Here is an 18,291-nt window from a genome sequence, read left to right as displayed (position 1 = left end):
GGGTAAGTTTTAAAGGGTCGGTGTTTTTTTTTTTTTATCGGGCCATCAGTGCCATTTTTATTAGTGGCAGCCAAAATGGCACCGATGGCCCTAGAGCGGGAGATCGCGCCGGGACCCCCCGCTGGACCACCAGGTAATTTAAAACATTTTGGGGGGGTTCGGGAGGGTAAGGGATTCGTTTTAAAGGGTCAGGGTGGGTTTAGGGGTTGTTTTGTTGTGCTGGTTTTCCCGCCCTCCCCCCAAATAACTCCCGTACCCGATTAACAAATTTTCACGATAAATTGGGGGAATTTGTATTGTATTGCGCACTCTAACGATTTTTGACGATTTAAAAAATATCGGATGATTTTTTAAATCGTCAAAAAACGATTCACATCCCTATTAAATAGTAGTCTATTATAGGAAATATAGATGCCTTTACAACATGAGTAAACTGCTCGCTCTATTTAAAAGCAAATGTATTTATTTTCAGTTTTCCATTCAAAAGAATCATATGAGCATGTTATTACAGACCTTTTTTTTAAATGAAAAGTATGCTAAATCCTTTAATATTACTCATAATGTATTTTTTAAGATGCTCATTACATTTGTTTGCAAGCCCATGCTAAAACTGGTTTTGCACAAGTGTTATTGTATAGGCCCCCAATGACTTTAAAACTATACCCCAAAATGTATTATGCACTATATATAGTGGAAAGGACTCATAACCTTCAGAGAGGGTTTATTTGAGGTTGCTGAGCTACATGGGACTCTGAAGGTTTTTTAAAACTCCAAATGCAATTGTTATTCAGCAGCAGTGGTGAATACATTTTTTTTATCAGACAGTTTTCTAGGTTCTGAGAGAAAGAAACCGTGCTGCTGTAAAATATTGTTTAAAATTGTCTGCTATTATAAGTGAAGCCATTCTCAACTAAGCAGAATTAGAAATGCAAATTAGGAGAGCAATATGAATTCAGACTTTTGTAAAGGTCAGAAATGATGCATTTAGATATTAAAAATTAAATCCAATGATTTTTAGATTAATAATTTAAATAACTACAGCATATTCTAAGTACAATATCCTTTAGAATTTTCTCATGAATGCTATATATTTCTTTAGCACTGTAAGTTTAATCATTTCATGTTAATAGTAAATTGAAAACAACAAATATATTTATGTAAAAAATGTGTTGCTTTTGATTATTTTTGGGCCATTATGATGAAAAAGCTGAAATTTAGCAAGTAAAGATAGCTTGGCATTGACTGGTCTGATTAATAAGAATTGCAGCTCTTGAAAAATAAAATCAATTAACTAGATTGGTCCTAAAAACAAAGGGGTTAATACACCCTGATCCAGGAGTTAGAAATATTTCTAGCAGAAGTTACATGTTGAGTTTGGCAAATATAAATTCATGTAATACTATTGCTTATTAGGGATGTGCAGGGGGAAAAAATTGGTTTTGTTTGCGGGAGATTTTCCCCACAAATTTCAGATTGTGGATTTGTATGAAAAAAAACAAATCAAACAATAAAGAAAAAAATGGCCAAAAAAAGAAAATGAGGTCTCCTGGGGCTTTCCAGTCAATCACCCAGCTGACTGTAAAAATGTGAGGACCAGGATCCCCTCAGGCTCCCACATACCCAATCCAGAACTTATCCAATCCTTTTTTAAACACAGCTATACTAACTGCACTAACCACATCCTCTGGCAACAAATTCCAGAGTTTAATTGTGCGTTGAGTAAAAAAGAACTTTTCTCCGATTAGTTTTAAATGTGCCCCATGCTGACTTCATGGAGTGCCCCCTAGTCTTTCTACTATCCGAAAGAGTAAATAACCGATTCACATCTACCCGTTCTAGACCTCTCATGATTTTAAACACCTCTATCATATCCCCCCTCAGCCGTCTCTTCTCCAAGCTGAAAAGTCCTAACCTCTTTAATCTTTCCTCATAGGGGAGCTGTTCCATTCCCCTTATCATTTTGGTAGCCCTTCTCTGTACCTTCTCCATCGCAATTATATCTTTTTGAGATGCGGCGACCAGAATTGTACACAGTATTCAAGGTGCGGTCTCACCATGGAGCAATACAGAGGCATTATGACATTTTCCGTTTTATTCACCATTCCCTTTCTAATAATTCCCAACATTCTGTTTGCTTTTTTGACTGTGGCAGCACACTGTACCGACGATTTCAATGTGTTATCCACTATGACACCTAGATCTCTTTCTTGGTTTGTAGCACCTAATGTGGAACCCAACATTGTGTAATTATAGCATGGGTTATTTTTCCCTATATGCATCACTTTGCACTTATCCACATTAAATTTCATCTGCCATTTGGATGCCCAATTTTCCAGGAGGAGCTGGAGCACTGGATCGTAGAGATACTGACAGGAATGAAGGCTTCTTCCTGATGATGAAATGGTGGGACCGAAGGTCCATGGTGCAGGATACATAGGCTGGGAGGCCCTCGAGGAGTGAGTACCTGATAGCCCACTATCCTGAAATGGAGAAGATAAAGAAAGACCCCCAAGGAGTAGAGATGTGCTTCGTTTTTTTCTGCCGGGTCATTTTTTGACTCGGATACCTCGTGGTAAATTTCGGGTTTTCTCGTTTCGTTTTTTTGAAAAACGAAATGAGGAAACCCGAAACTGGGCCAAAAAACGAAACGGCAAAGGAAGCTTAAAAAAAAAACCACCCCAAGCATTTAAAATCAGTTTTCTACATAAATACAAACTACCCCCCCCCCCATCCCGATCCCTCCCCAAGACTTACTAAGTACATCCCTGGTGGTCCAGCGGGGTCCCGGGTTCCATTTGCCCTCCGTGCCCGTGCTACTGCAAGCCGTGCTCTTTAAAATGGTGCCGAATAGCCTCTGAACTACCATGTCACAGGGGCTACCGGCGCCATTGGTCAGCCCCTGTCACATGGCCATCAGCGCCATCTTGTGCTCCTGTCATGTGACTGGAGCTGACCAATGGCGCCGAAAGCCTCTGTGACATAGTATGGGCAAAGGCTATTGGCGCCATTTTGATTACTGGCAGCCGACAACAAAATCACTTTCGGACCCCCGCTGGACCCCCAGGGATTATTGGCAAGCCTTGGGGGGGTCAGGAGGGGGCTCTTGACCTCCCCAAGGCTTGCCAATAATCCCTGGGGGTCCAGCGGGGGTCCGAAAGCGATTTCGTTGTCGGCTGCCAGTAATCAAAATGGCACCGATAGCCTTTTCCCATACTATGTCACAGAGGCTTTCGGCGCCATTGGTCAGCTCCAGTCACATGACAGGAGCACAAGATGGCGCCGATGGCCATGTGACAGGGGCTGACCAATGGCGCCGGTAGCCCCTGTGACATGGTAGTTCAGAGCCTATTCGGCACCATGTTAAAGAGCACGGCTTGCAGTAGCACGGGCACGGAGGGCAAATGGAACCCGGGACCCCGCTGGACCACCAGGGATGAACTAGTAAGTCTTGGGGAGGGATCAGGATCAGTGGGGGGGGGTGTTGTATTATAGTTTATTTAAATGTTTGGGGTGGGTTTTAATTTAAAAAAAAAAGTGTCCCTCTCCCCATGCAAACCCGAAAAACAAAATTTCCCCGAAATTCGGGGAAAATTCTTTTCGGGTTTCGGGGCCTCTGAAACCACAACGAATTAGGAAATTTTGTTGAATTTCCTAATTCGGGTGAAAAACGAACCACATCTCTACCAAGGAGCGGTTGTCTTAGTTAGAAGAGGCCCCGAAGGGTAGTTGGAAGCAAGAGACCCCCGAGGAGTGGGTTTCTAGAGCTTCTAGAGGAGCGAGGCCCTTGGAGTGAAAGCGGCATCTAAGCGTGCAGCTTAGAGCGGTCAGATTAGCTGAACCGAAATCTTTGCTAACTCAAAGGTGGTAGCAAAACGGAGGCTTGATATACCCAGAGGTATTGACGTCATGCGGTGGGGCTGCTCCCGAGGTTCCCGCCATGACGTGTATTTGAACATAGGAGATGTACGCGCTCACGCCCAAGGAGGCCTTGGGAGTGAGCATGGCAGACTGGAACACCCACGCTAGGTTGGAGACGCCGAGACCCTCTGCACTCAGCACCGGAGGCAGCCATCTTGCCCAAGGAGAGAGGAAAAGGAAGAAAAGAGGTAAGGCAGAGCGGTCACAGCTGTCTGCGACTGATGGATGCAACAGTGGGAGGGAGGTTCTGGAAGTCAAATTTAGACTCTTAGGTAGAAAGCTGAAATCCAGAACCTCCAGGGTAGCATTCTCTGAAATGCTTCCTGTTCCATGTGCATGTCCCCAGAGGCAGGCAGAGCTCTGGAGTCTCAAAGTGTGGATGCTACAATGGTACAGGGAAGAGGGATTCAATTTTATAAGGAACTGGGGAACCTTTTGGGGAAGGGGGAGTGTTTTCTGAAGGGATGGGCTCCACCTTAACCAGGATGGAACCAGGCTGCTGGCACTAACCTTTAAAAAGCAGTTTTTAAACTAGAACAAAGGGGAAAGCCGATAGTCACTCAGCAGCGTATGGTTGGAGGGAGGTATGTTCAAAGGATACTAATGAAGCATTAGCTAAGGCAACCCAATAGAGAAGTTCCAATAATAAGAAAAGAAGTCCAAGTGCCAAACTCACCTGAGCTAAAAGATTCCAATTTATCCCTGTCAACTGTAAAGCAAAATATAAATACAAACAAAAAGCTCACTTTGAAATGTTTGTATGCTAATGCCAGAAGGCTAAGAAGTAAGATGGGAGAATTAGAGTATATAGCAGTGCATGATGTCATAGACTTAATTGACATCTCAGAGACATGGTGAAAAGAAGATAACCAATGGGATAATGCTATACCAGGGTACAAATTATATCGCAATGACAGAGAGGAGTATCTTGGTGGTGGGGTGGTGCTTTATATCTGGGATGGCATAGAGACCAACAGGATAAAGATCTTGCATGAAACTAAAAGTATAATTGAAATTTTAGAACATAAGAACATAAGAAAATGCCATACTGGGTCAGACCAAGGGTCCATCAAGCCCAGCATCCTGTTTCCAACAGTGGCCAATCCAGGTCATAAGAACCTGGCAAGTACCCAAAAACTAAGTCTATTCCATATAACCAGTGCTAATGGCAGTGGCTATTCTCTAAGTGAACTTAATAGCAGGTAATGGACTTCTCCTCCAAGAACTTATCCAATCCTTTTTTAAACACAGCTATACTAACTGCACGAACCACATTCTCTGGCAACAAATTCCAGAGTTTAATTGTGCGTTGAGTAAAAAAGAACTTTCTCCGATTAGTTTTAAATGTGCCCCATGCTAACTTCATGGAGTGTCCACTAGTCTTTCTACTATCCGAAAGAGTAAATAACCGATTCACATCTACCCGTTCTAGACCTCTCATGATTTTAAACACCTCTATCATATCCCCCCTCAGTCGTCTCTTCTCCAAGCTGAAAAGTCCTAACCTCTTTAGTCTTTCCTCATAGGGGAGTTGTTCCATTCCCCTTATCATTTTGGTAGCCCTTCTCTGTACCTTCTCCATCGCAATTATATCTTTTTTTGAGATGCGGCGACCAGAATTGTACACAGTATTCAAGGTGCGGTCTCACCATGGAGCGATACAGAGGCATTATGACATTTTCCATTTTATTCATCATTCCTTTTCTAATAATTCCCAACATTCTATTTGCTTTTTTGACTGCCGCAGCACACTGAACCGACGATTTCAATGTGTTATCCACTATGACACCTAGATCTCTTTCTTGGGTTGTAGCACCTAATGTGGAACCCAACATTATGTAATTATAGCATGGGTTATTTTTCCATATATGCATCACCTTGCACTTATCCACATTAAATTTCATCTGCCATTTGGATGCCCAATTTTCCAGTCTCACAAGGTCTTCCTGCAATTTATCACAATCTGCTTGTGATTTAACTACTCTGAACAATTTTGTGTCATCTGCAAATTTGATTATTTCACTCGTCGTATTTCTTTCCAGATCATTTATAAATATATTGAACAGTAACGGTCCCAATACAGATCCCTGAGGCACTCCACTGTCCACTCCCTTCCATTGAGAAAATTGCCCATTCAATCCTACTCTCTGTTTCCTGTCTTTTAGCCAGTTTGCAATCCACGAAAGGACATCGCCACCTATCCCATGAATTTTTACTTTTCCTAGAAGCCTCTCATGAGGAACTTTGTCAAACGCCTTCTGAAAATCCAAGTATACTATATCTACCAGTTCACCTTTATCCACATGTTTATTAACTCCTTCAAAAAAGTGAAGCAGATTTGTGAGGCAAGACTTGCCCTGGGTAAAGCCATGCTGACTTTGTTCCATTAAACCATGTCTTTCTATATGTTCTGTGATTTTGATGTTTAGAACACTTTCCACTATTTTTCCTGGCACTGAAGTCAGGCTAACCGGTCTGTAGTTTCCCGGATCGCCCATGGAGCCCTTTTTAAATATTGGGGTTACATTTGCTATCCTCCAGTCTTCAGGTACAATGGATGATTTTAATGATAAGTTACAAATTTTTACTAATAGGTCTGAAATTTCATTTTTTAGTTCCTTCAGAACTCTGGGGTGTATACCATCTGGTCCAGGTGATTTACTACTCTTCAGTTTGTCAATCAGGCCTACCACATCTTCTAGGTTCACCGTGATTTGATTCAGTCCATCTGAATCATTACCCATGAAAACCTTCTCCATTACGGGTACCTCCCCAACATCCTCTTCAGTAAACACCGAAGCAAAGAAATCATTTAATCTTTCCGCGATGGCCTTATCTTCTCTAAGTGCCCCTTTAACCCCTCGATCATCTAACGGTCCAACTGACTCCCTCACAGGCTTTCTGCTTCGGATATATTTAAAAAAGTTTTTACTGTGAGTTTTTGCCTCTACAGCCAACTTCTTTTCAAATTCTCTCTTAGCCTGTCTTATCAATGTCTTACATTTAACTTGCCAATGTTTATGCTTTATCCTATTTTCTTGTGTTGGATCCTTCTTCCAATTTTTGAATGAAGATCTTTTGGCTAAAATAGCTTCTTTCACCTCCCCTTTTAACCATGCCGGTAATTGTTTTGCCTTCTTTCCACCTTTCTTAATGTGTGGAATACATCTGGACTGTGCTTCTAGAATGGTATTTTTTAACAATGACAATGCCTCTTGGACATTTTCTACTTTTCTAGCTGCTCCTTTCAGTTTTTTTCTAACAATTTTTCTCATTTATGGGTAGAAATCTCTTGTGTGTTGGGGAAAAGAATAGAGATAGGAGTATATTACCATCCACCTGGCCAAAATGGTGAGACAGACAGTGAAATGCTAAGAGAAATTAGGGAAGCTAATTGGTAGTGTGGTAAGAATGGGAGATTTCTGTTACCCCAATATTGAATGGTTAACTGAAACATCAGTGCATGCTATAGAGATAAAGTTCCTAGATGGAATAAAAGACAGTTTTATTGAGCAATTGGGTCAGGAACCAACGAGGGAGCAATTTTAGATCTAATTCTCAGTGGAATGCAGGATTTGGTGAGAGAGGTAACTGTGGTGAGGCCACTTGACAATAGTGATCATAATATGATCAATTTAATGACTGGAAGGGAGACAGTACGTAAATCCATGGCTCTAGCACTAAACCTTCAAAATATGTCTGAAGCAGAAAGCCTGCAAGGGAGTTAGTTGGACCAATGGACGATCAAAGGGTTAAAGAGGCACTTAGAGAAGATAAGGGTATTGTGGAAAGATTAAACAATTTCTTTGCTTCAGTGTTTATTGAAGAGGATATTGGAGAGATACCCGTTCCTGAGAAGGTTTTCATGGGTGTTGATTCAGATCAACTGAACTAAATCACAGTAAACCTGGAAGATGTGGTAGGCCTGATTGACAAAATGATGAGTAGTAAATCACCTGAACCAGATGGTATACACCCCAGGGTTCTGAAAGAACTAAAAAAATGAAATTTCAGACCTATTAATAAAAATGTGTAACCTATCATTAAAACCAACTAATGTACTTGAAAATTGGAAGATGGCCAATGTAACACCTATATTTAAAAAAGGATCCAGGGGTGATCTAGGAAATTATAGACTGGTGAGCCTGACTTCAGTACCAGGAAAAATCATTGAAAATGTTATAATGAATAAAAACACAAAACATTTAGATAAACATGGTTTGATGGGACACAGCCAGCATGGATTTACCCATGGGAAGTCTTTCCTCACAAATACCCTACATTTTTTTGAAGGAGTGAATAAACATGTGCACAAAGGTAAACCGGTAGATGTGGTATATTTGGATTTTCAGAAGGTGTTCAACAAAGTTTCACATGAGAGACTTCTAAGAAAACTAAAAAGTCATGAGATAGAATGTGATGTCCTTTTGTGGATTGCAAATTGGCTAAAAGACAGGAAACCAAGAATAGGATTAAATGGTCAGTTTTAACAGTGGAAAAAGGTAAACAGTGGAGTGCCTCAGGGATTGGTACTTGGACTGCTGCTTTTCAATATATTTATAAATGCTCTGGAAAGGGGTACAATGAGTGAGGTGATGAAATTTGCGGATGACACAAAATTTTGCAGAGTAGTTAAATCTCAAGCGGATTATGATGAATTGCAGGAGGACCTTGTGAGACTGAAAGATTGGGTTTCTAAATGGCAAATTAAATTTAACGTGGACAAGTGCAAAGTGATACATATAGGGAAAAATTACCCTTGCTGTAGTTACACTATGTTAGGTTCTATCTTAGGAGTTACCACCTAGGAAAGAGATCTAGACGTCATATTGGATAATACATTGAAATCATTGGCCCAGTGTGTTGTGGTGATCAAAAAAGCAAACAGAATGTTAGGAATTATTAAGAAGAAAATGGAAAATAAAATATAGGATGTCATAATGTCTCTGGATTGCGCCATGGTGAGACTGCACCTTGAATACCGTGTGCAGTTCTGGTCACCACATCTCAAAAAGGATATAGCTACACTGGGGAAAGTGCAGAGAAGGGTATGGAACGGCTGCCCTATGAGGAAAGGCTAAAGAAGTTAGGGCTGTTCAGTTTGGAGAAGAGACAACCATGGGGGGATATGATAGAAGTCTAAAGAATCATGAAAGGACTTGAACAAGTTAATGTAAATTGGTTATTTATTCTCAAATAATAGAAGGACCAGGGGGCACTCCATGAATTTAGCAAGTAGCTCGTTTAAAACAAATCAAAGAAAATTCTTTTTCACTCTGTGTATAGTTAAGCTCTGGAATTCATTGCCAGAAGATGTGGTTACAGCAGTTAGTGTAACTGGGTTTAAAAAAGGTTTGGATAAGTTCCTACTGGATAAATCCATAAACTGCTATAACGGTAATTACTAGCAATAGTAGCTTGTGATTTATCTAATGTTTGGGTAATTGTGACTTGGATTGGCCACTGTTAGAAACAGGATAATGGGCTTGATGGACCCTTGGCCTGACCCAGTTTGGCATATCTTATGTTCTTATGTTTTGTTCTTATAAGAAGGACACTTTGCAAGGGAGTACATGGGGTGAGGTGTCTCTTCTAAAAGAAACCTCCTTTGTGCTGGGAGGCCTACAAGAGTATGGAAAAAATACATGTAGTCTCTGCAGCTGCTTTCTCTAACTGACACCCCCCCCCCCCCCCCCGAGAGTTAAAATGGCTGGGCTAAATAGCATTTTGTCATTCAATCATAATCTCAAGGTAGGGGGGTCTAAATGGCATGGATGGCTCCCTTTCCAAATGTGCTCTAAGGACAAGGATACAGGGATAGTGCCATCTAGTGGACAGATCCAATAGGGGTGCCACACATTTCAATACTGTTGAAATAGACCTGCAGTGCTATTTAGATATACTTAAGAGACATTCTCTTTTCTGTGGACTTATAATCTAATCAAGTCATACAGACTTAAATAAGTCTGTATAAATAAATAAAAGGATTCAGAAAATGTATTTTTAATAGAAAACAATAAACAAGGATATCACCAAGAAGAGCTAAGGCTTTACAGTAAAAGGATCCTGAAAAAGGAGGTGTTTATGGCTTAAGATCAAGCATGATGCACCTGCTTCTGAAGATCATTTGAGATATTGGGCAAAATAGTAAATGTGGAGTCAGGAGTTGGTGATGGAATAGAAGCGCAAAGATAAGGGCAGTTTTGTACATTTGTGCGCACTACCTGTGCGCACAAATGTACACCTGATTTTATAACATGTGCGCACTGCCGGGGTACACACTTGTGTACCTTGCGGCCGAGCCCTAGGGGAGGCCCGATGGCTTTCCCCATTCCCTCCAAGGCCGATCCAAAATTGGAGCGGCCTCTGAGGGAACTTTTCTTCCGCTCCCCCCTCCTTCCCCTCCCTTCCCCTATCTAACCCACCCCCCAGCCCTACCTAAATCCCCCCCCACCTTGTTAAATGTTTTACGCCTGCCTCTGTCAGGCGTATCTTGTGTGCGCCAGCCGGCTGCCGCCATGCCCTGGCACAACTGTTGTGCCGGAAGCCTCAGTCCTGCCCCCGGACCGCCCCCGGATCAGTACCACACCCACAACCACGCCCCCTTCCCGCCCCTTTTTCAAAGCCCCGGGACAGACGCACATCCTGGGGCTTGCCCACCCTACTGAGACTATGCAAAATAGGCTCGGAATGCGCAGGGGCAGGTTTTCGGAGTTACACGTGTAACCCTTTGAAAATCTACCCCAATGTGCATAGACTGTTAGAGAGACCTTGGGGTGATAGTGTTTGATGATCTGAAGGTATCCAAGTAATATGATAAGGCAGTGACTAAGGCCAGTTTATTTATGGGTTGCACAGAGCCAGAAAAAGGATGTGATAATGCTCCTGACCAGGTAATTGGTGAGACCTTACCTGGAGAACTGTATTCAGTTCTGGAGACCGTTATCTCAAAAAGGACAAGATGGACATGGCAACCATAATGGTGTGGGGTCTTTACATCTCATAAATCATTCTGTGAAGACTTCACACCATTGTGGTTATCTTTTTCATGAGACTGGAGGACCTAAATATGTAATCTGAAAGAAAAAAGAGATAGGATATATATATATATATGATATAGACTTTTAAATACCTGAAAGGTATTAATAATATACAGGAATCAAACCTTTTCTGATGGAATAGAAGCTGTAGAATATGAAATTCCAAGGGGATAAGATCAGGAGCAATGTCAGGAAGTATTTCTTCAAGGAAAGGGTTGTGGTTGCATGGAATGCCCTCTTGGAAGAGGTGTTGAAGACAGGAATGTAATGTTTAAATGGGCATGCTTAAAATAGAGAGGATTCCTAGTGTCTAGAAGATGGAAATAAGTAACTGGGCAACCCATGCTAACTTCAGCTGTAAAATTCCTACCTGAGGTTAACCTGCAAGTAGCAATAGTTATAATCTTAAATATATTGCCAGGTAGACTAGATGATCTATTTGGGTCTTTATTTGCCATCATTTATTATGTTAAGAACATACCACATTATTTCCCACACAGCACCTAAAGCAAGGCTTCCCAAACCTGTCCTGGGGACCCCACGGCCAGTCGGGTTTTCAGGTTATCCACAATGAATATGCATGAGATACATTTGCATACCATTAAGACTTAGTATATGCTAATTTATCGCATGCATATTCATTGTGGATATCCTGAAAACCCGACCGGCTGTGGGTTCCCCAGGGCAGGTTTGGGAAGCCTTGACCTAAAGCCTAGTTTATATCTGCATTCCACTATTTGCATGTGCAAATATATTAATTTTAGTGTATGCATGCTAACATCTTCCAGGACCAGTTTAATATAACAATAGGGCCTTAATACATAGAACACTATTCTGAATGCATGCTAAGCACTAAGCAGCCCCATAGTGACTTGCCCAAAGTTATTTTAATATAGACAAAGGGAGGAAAATACTGAATGCCATTTCTGTGGATAAAACACTGTTTACTCTTGAGAATCTGGGCTTTGGTTATCACCCACCCTCATTGTGGGCAAAATAATCCCACATTGTTCTCCACATAGGTCATTCTCCCCACATTGTTAAGAGACATTCATGGGGGCAAGGAGAAGGCAGAGAATGGAACAATGTGTGTACTTTGGTATAATCTGGAATTTCTGACTGAAAACTTACCCTTAGAGAGTGCAGTTTTTAGAGAGAAATTATGAAAACAAAAATATGCCGTATTTACCAGTAGTTTGATTACACCAGAATGGGTAAAAGACCTTTTTGAATAAAATCTAAAAAGAGAATGATAAAGCTGAGTCTTGAGCTCATGTCCCGCGAGTTTTCCTGAATCATACTCCAGTGCTGTAACCATTCCTCATCACTGAAGTAGTCTTTGGGGTAGTAGTGTACACTCCTGATCACATATTCATTTAGGATCAGTATATCTCATTGAATACCTATAATTCATTCAACATAGGGAACCAGTTCAGATTACATTATAATTCTCTCTAATATAGGGGAATTTTGATTATACTTGAACCATCAAAGTCACGTCTACCTCTAACCAGAAGTAGTTTTGTATAGAACCAAGGACACTTTACCAAGCTATTGAAAATCAGAAACACACTTGACCACTCTAATTTTTATTTTTCTACTTGCTCAGGGAACTAGGTCAATAGATGTTAGCAAGTCTTGCCTTCACTTTGAAGCTGATAAATGAAGTGGAAAGCGTTTGGGATACAGAGTTACACACAGTTCATTCTTCCATTCTAGAGATGAATGACTATAGAGTGAAGTACAATAAATGTAATATATGACAGCACAAGCAATAGAAACGAGTGCTTAAAAGGTATGACCCTTCAAACCTGAAGCCATACACTTTGACAATGAACTACTTGAATTTTTATTATATTTATCCAGGTGCAGTACATAAAATAGTCCTTTGCCCTTTGATTTAAGAATTATAGTTTATAAAAGCTTTACTGTGACTGCAATACTTTTAACTTTCTTAGTGTTTCTCACTGATTGTATAAGCATCCTTATGAGAGATGAAATATAATAAGGACAAGTGCAAGGTGATGCACATAGGAAAAAATAACCCAGGCTGTAGTTGCACAATGTTAAGTTCCATATTAGGAGTTACCATTCAGGAAAAAGATCTGGGCGTCTGCTCAGGGTTCAGTGGCAGTCAAGAAAACAAACAGAATGTTAGGAATTAGTAGGAAGTGAATGGTGAATAAAATGGAGAATGTCATAATGCCTCTGTATTGCTTCATGATGAGACCGCATTTTGAATACTGTGTGCAATTCTGGTCACCACATCTCAACAAAGACATAGTTGCACTGGAGAAAGTGCAGAGAAGGGTGACCAAAATGATAAAAGGCTTGGAATGGCTTCCCTATGAGGAAAGGCTAAAGAGGTTAGGATTGTTCAGCTTGGAAAAGAGACTGCTTAATAGATGTCTACAAATTAATGAAAGGACTTGAACAGGTAAATGTGGTGGTTATTTACTCTTTCGGATAATACAAGGACTAGGGGACACTCCATGAAGTTAGCAAGTAATACATTTAAAATGAATCGGAGAAAATTCTTTTTCACTCAACACATAATTAAGCTCTGGAATTCCTTGTCAGAGGATGTGATTAAGGCAGTTAGTGTAGCCGGTTTTAAAAATGGTTTGGTTAAGTTCCTGGAAGAGAAGTTTATGGACTTCCTTGTCTGCTATTAATCAATAGGGAATAGCCACTGCTTGTTGTCAGCATTAGTAGCATGGGATCTATTATACTAGGGTACTTGCCAGGTACTTGTGACTTGGATTGGCCGCTTTTGGAAACTGGATACTGGGCTTGATGGACCCTTGTCTGACCCAGTATGGCATATCTTATGTTCTTATGAAAGCTGTGCAGTTCTAGTAAATGGTGCTGTCGCTACCAGGAAGAATTTTGCATTGCAAAGTGAATTGTTACCTACCAGCAAAGGGATGATTTATGGAGAGCAACTAATAAAGACAAATCTGGCTATAATTTAAATATCCAAGAAAGAGCATGCAGCAGCAGCCTGGAAACAGGATATTAGTAAACTTGGACAGAAGATATTGCAGAATATTTAAAAGGATGGACATAGAGAATGAAGCCTGGAAATGTTTGGGATTCATATTTAGGTCTATGATATACAATAAATTCCATGTTATACTCACACCGAAAGGGAGATAGCAATTAAGCCCCTATTAATTTGTGTGTATTTTTTTTTAAGTATAGAGCTAGATAGAGCTAATAAGAATAGAACAAGAATATGATAAAATTAAGAATTAATGCTCCTATACCTGTTTCATAAAAAAATAAGAGAGAAGAAAGGATAACCCCAGAGAGCACAGAATATACATTTTAATATTTTTTACAAGTTTTTATTCTAAGATTTGCACTTGTTCCCAGCTCCTGGAAATGGCATTTTTAAAATTTAGTGGCAAATCACTGATATGTGAAACAGAACAATGGAATCCTAGAGTAATTTCTCCAAAAGCTCCTTATAGGAAAAAAAATCACATAGAATGTCACAAGATGCACATCATTCTTCCATCAGAGGGAAACCGCACTGACAAGAACAAATTTAAATGTCCTTGTATTAAATCTTGTGGTTGTTCTCAAGAAGTGACCACGCAGGTTTTACATAGAAAGTGATTCAAACCTTTACTGTTACTCTTAAATCATCCTCCACTTTTTAGTGCTGGATATTAGATAGTGGGGCGGATTTTAAATGCCCTGCGCACGTAAATTTGGCCGGATTTACGCGCGCAGGGCCCTCCCGCACCAGCGCGCCTATTTTGCATAGGCCGCCGGCGCGCGCAGAGCCCCAGGACGCACGTAAGTCCCGGGGCTTTCTAAAAGGGGCGTGTCGGGGGAGTGTCGGGGGAGTGTCTAAAATGACGCAGCGTTGCGGGGGCAGGCCCGGGGGCATGGCGCCGGCCCGGGGGCGTGGTTGAGGCCTCCGGACCAGCCCCCGGGTCGGGTAATGGCACACCAGCAGCCCGCTGGTGCGCGCAGATTCACGTCTGCTTTTAGCAGGCGTAAATCATGGAACAAAGGTAAGGGGGGGGGTTAGGTAGGAGAAGGGAGGGGAAGGTGGGGGGAGGGCGAAGGAAAGTTCCCTCCGAGGCCGCTCCAAAATCGGAGCGGCCTCGGAGGGAACAGGCAGCGCGCGCTGGGCTCGGCGTGCGCAGGTTGCACAAATGTGCACCCCCTTGCGCGCGCCGACCCCGGATTTTATAAGATACGCGCGGCTACGCGCGTATCTTATAAAATCCAGCGTACTTTTGTTTGCGCTTGGTGCGCGAACAAAAGTACGCGATCGCGCAATTTTTTTAAATCTACCCTAATATGAAAAGGCACATGCTGTAGTGAACAAGTTATCCTGCTAAGGTTAGGCGGATAAGTTATTCCATATAGTCAGTGGGATAAACACCCCACTGAATTATACTAGCTTAAAAGTATCCGGCTACATGTAGGCAGATAACAAAAATGCTAACTGACTATATTTGAAAATAGCCGGATAGCTTTTTAGTTATCTGGCCTCATGGGCCAGATAACATGCTACTTAACAGGATATGTTTAAAAGATATCCAGCTAAGTACAAGTAGCACTGTCATAAGGAATCAAAAACTATAAAACAAAGGGACCAGTGGGCTATTCTGCTCCCTCCCTCCCATAATATCATACCAAAGCCCTGCTGAGCCATCCTCTTCTCATACCTCAAAATGTAGCAGAGACCCCCTGTTCTGTGTTTTTTTTTTTAATTAAAATATCAGCCTGCCCCCTCCTTTCCCATGCACTCACCTGCAAGAATGCTAAAGAGAATAGTACTTTACAGCGCAGTGCCCCCATCCCACCCAATACCGTCATATTTATTGCCAGGAGTAAGGGACCCTCTGCCTTGCTTCTGGCACCTCCAGTGCCACTCTAAGAGAAACAGCGTTGGAAGCATAAGCTTACATTAAGCTTACAGGTGGACAGGGGGCCTCTGCTGCATTTTGAGGGGTGAGGAGAGGATGGCCTGACAGGGCCTTTGCATGATATTTTGGGGGGAGGGAGAGGATGGGCAGGCTGGCCCCTTTACCTGATAGTTTTTGATTCCTTATGACAGCGATACTTAGCCGGATATTTTTTTAAGATATCCAGTTAAGTAGCGAATTATCCACTTGCACAAGAACAGATATACCCAATATTCAGCTAGGTTAGCTGAATAAATCAAGCCCTCCCCAGAATGTCCTTCAAATGCCCCTTTTTTGCCATCTAATTTATAACTGGATAAGTAGTTATCCGGCTATAATTTAGCGAGATAAGTGGCTGAATATGCATATTTTGCCATTCAGATGGATAACTTTTGACTTATCCGTCTAAATGGCTTTTGAATATGGACTTCTATGTGATCACAGGAGCAGAGTTAGGGCGAGGAAACAAATTTAAGAGCTTGGCACTCATTTTTAGAACTAGGAACCTAATTTAGGACCCTAAATATAGGCAATGAACAGCAGGTCTAAATTTAGGCTCCTAACTTTTAGGGTCCCAAATGTATGTGAATTTTCAACTGAAATTTTAGAAACCTCAGTTTGGCTGAAAATAGGGCTTAACTTAGGTACCTAATTTAAGAACCTAAATTTAGGGGCACAGCTTTGTTTTTTAATATCGGTCCTATGGTCTACTAAGTTATTCTACCTATTTTGCCATCACAGACCCAGCACAATCTCTAGTCTCCTCTTTCCCTGACCTTTACCAATTTCTTCTGCACGTGTCACCAAGCATGTTTGAAATCTGTTACTATTCTGGCTGCTGCTACCCCTACTAGAAAATAATTCCCACAACTATTTCAACAAAGAAGCATTCCTAACATTTTCTCTGAGGATCCCTCCCTCCAACCTGACCCCTTGTCTTTATGTTCTTTTAAAATTCCTGTTGGGATTTTAAACTTGCAAGTTTTCAGTCCATCACTGAATCATTTAAACATTAAAGGCTAGCTCTCACTTGTTACAATTTTATATCTTAATATTTGAAATCATAACGCTTGAACTGAGCATCCTTTGAAATATGAAAAAATTCAATCCTTTAACAATCTAATGAAATGTATTTTATTAATTTTTATTTTATGTCCCCATATTTTCTTACTGCCTATAACCAGGTACCTCGGACCCCCATGGTTCTATCCCACCCCCGCCCATCTGGGCCGGACACCGAACATTACACATACACAAGGAAAATGTGAGTCGTCACTGGGATGCAAATGATCACAGCCGGTTATTACAGTACCCTAACAGAGGAGTTTAACTTAGGCACCGAGTCCTGCCACCACTGCCTATTCTCAACCACAGGGTAGGTGCAGATGTCTCTGTTTCATTCCGCCCAAAAGGAAACAGTAGAGGGTGGTCTCGCTCTCTGCGAGCCCCTGACCTGCGTCGGACCACCATCATCAGAGGGCCAGGCAGGCCACCACACACCAGGCCCTGCCTGAGCCCCTCCAAATGTTCCTGGCCATCAATTCATCAAAGTCCAATCCCCAGGCCTGACATTCGTCATCCGTGGCCAAACTCCGAGTGGTGGCCTCAAAGTCCCTCTCTTACTTACCGGCATCTCCCTGCTTCATTTCACAGCCTCCAGCACTACAATAGTCTTTCAGTACTTGATCGCTGCTGCCATGACAGAATAGCAATGAACAGCAATAATTTGCTAAGTAACAGTTTGTACTGGCTAATACAGGGTGGATTGGGAGGGAATCGTGCTGTGCCAGGGACACGTTTGAAAAAGGTTGAACAGAGGGCAGCTGGTGGGTTTTAACTTTCCTGCCTGTCCCTCCTCCCTCCGGCATCATCACGTCGCTCCCCTGGCCAATCATGTGACCCGGCATGGGGGCGCGTTCCAATGATGTCACCGCACCCAACACTGGACCAGCCTGGGGGAACAACATCATTCTTTGCTCCCACTCTCGGTACCAGCCGGATGTTGCTGGCACCATTACAATCACCAAGAGAGGGAGGACAGAAGGGAATCCCCTCCCTCCTGCACAGTTCCGATACGGCCTGGCACATCAGGGCAACACCCCACAGATGCAGCGGGCGCCCGGTTATTCCCGGCACCCATACATCCTTGCTGGGGTGCCTTCCATTAACCAGGCAGCCCTGACCCTGTGGTTCTATTCCATTCCTGCCCATCTGGGCTGGACACCTAATGTTACACATACACAAGGAAAACGTGAGTTGTCACTGGGATGCAAATGATCACAGCCGGTTATTAGAGTACCCTAACAGGGGAGTCTAATTTAGGTGCTGAGTACTGCCGCCATTGTCGATTCTCAACCACAGGGCAGGTGCTAATGTCTCTGTTTCATTTCGCCCAAGTGGAA

This window comes from Rhinatrema bivittatum, chromosome 9, assembly GCF_901001135.1.
Source record: "Rhinatrema bivittatum chromosome 9, aRhiBiv1.1, whole genome shotgun sequence".
Taxonomy (NCBI): Eukaryota; Metazoa; Chordata; class Amphibia; order Gymnophiona; family Rhinatrematidae; genus Rhinatrema; species Rhinatrema bivittatum.
The sequence above is the reverse complement of the archived record's forward strand: the minus strand, read 5'-3'. Positions refer to the sequence as shown.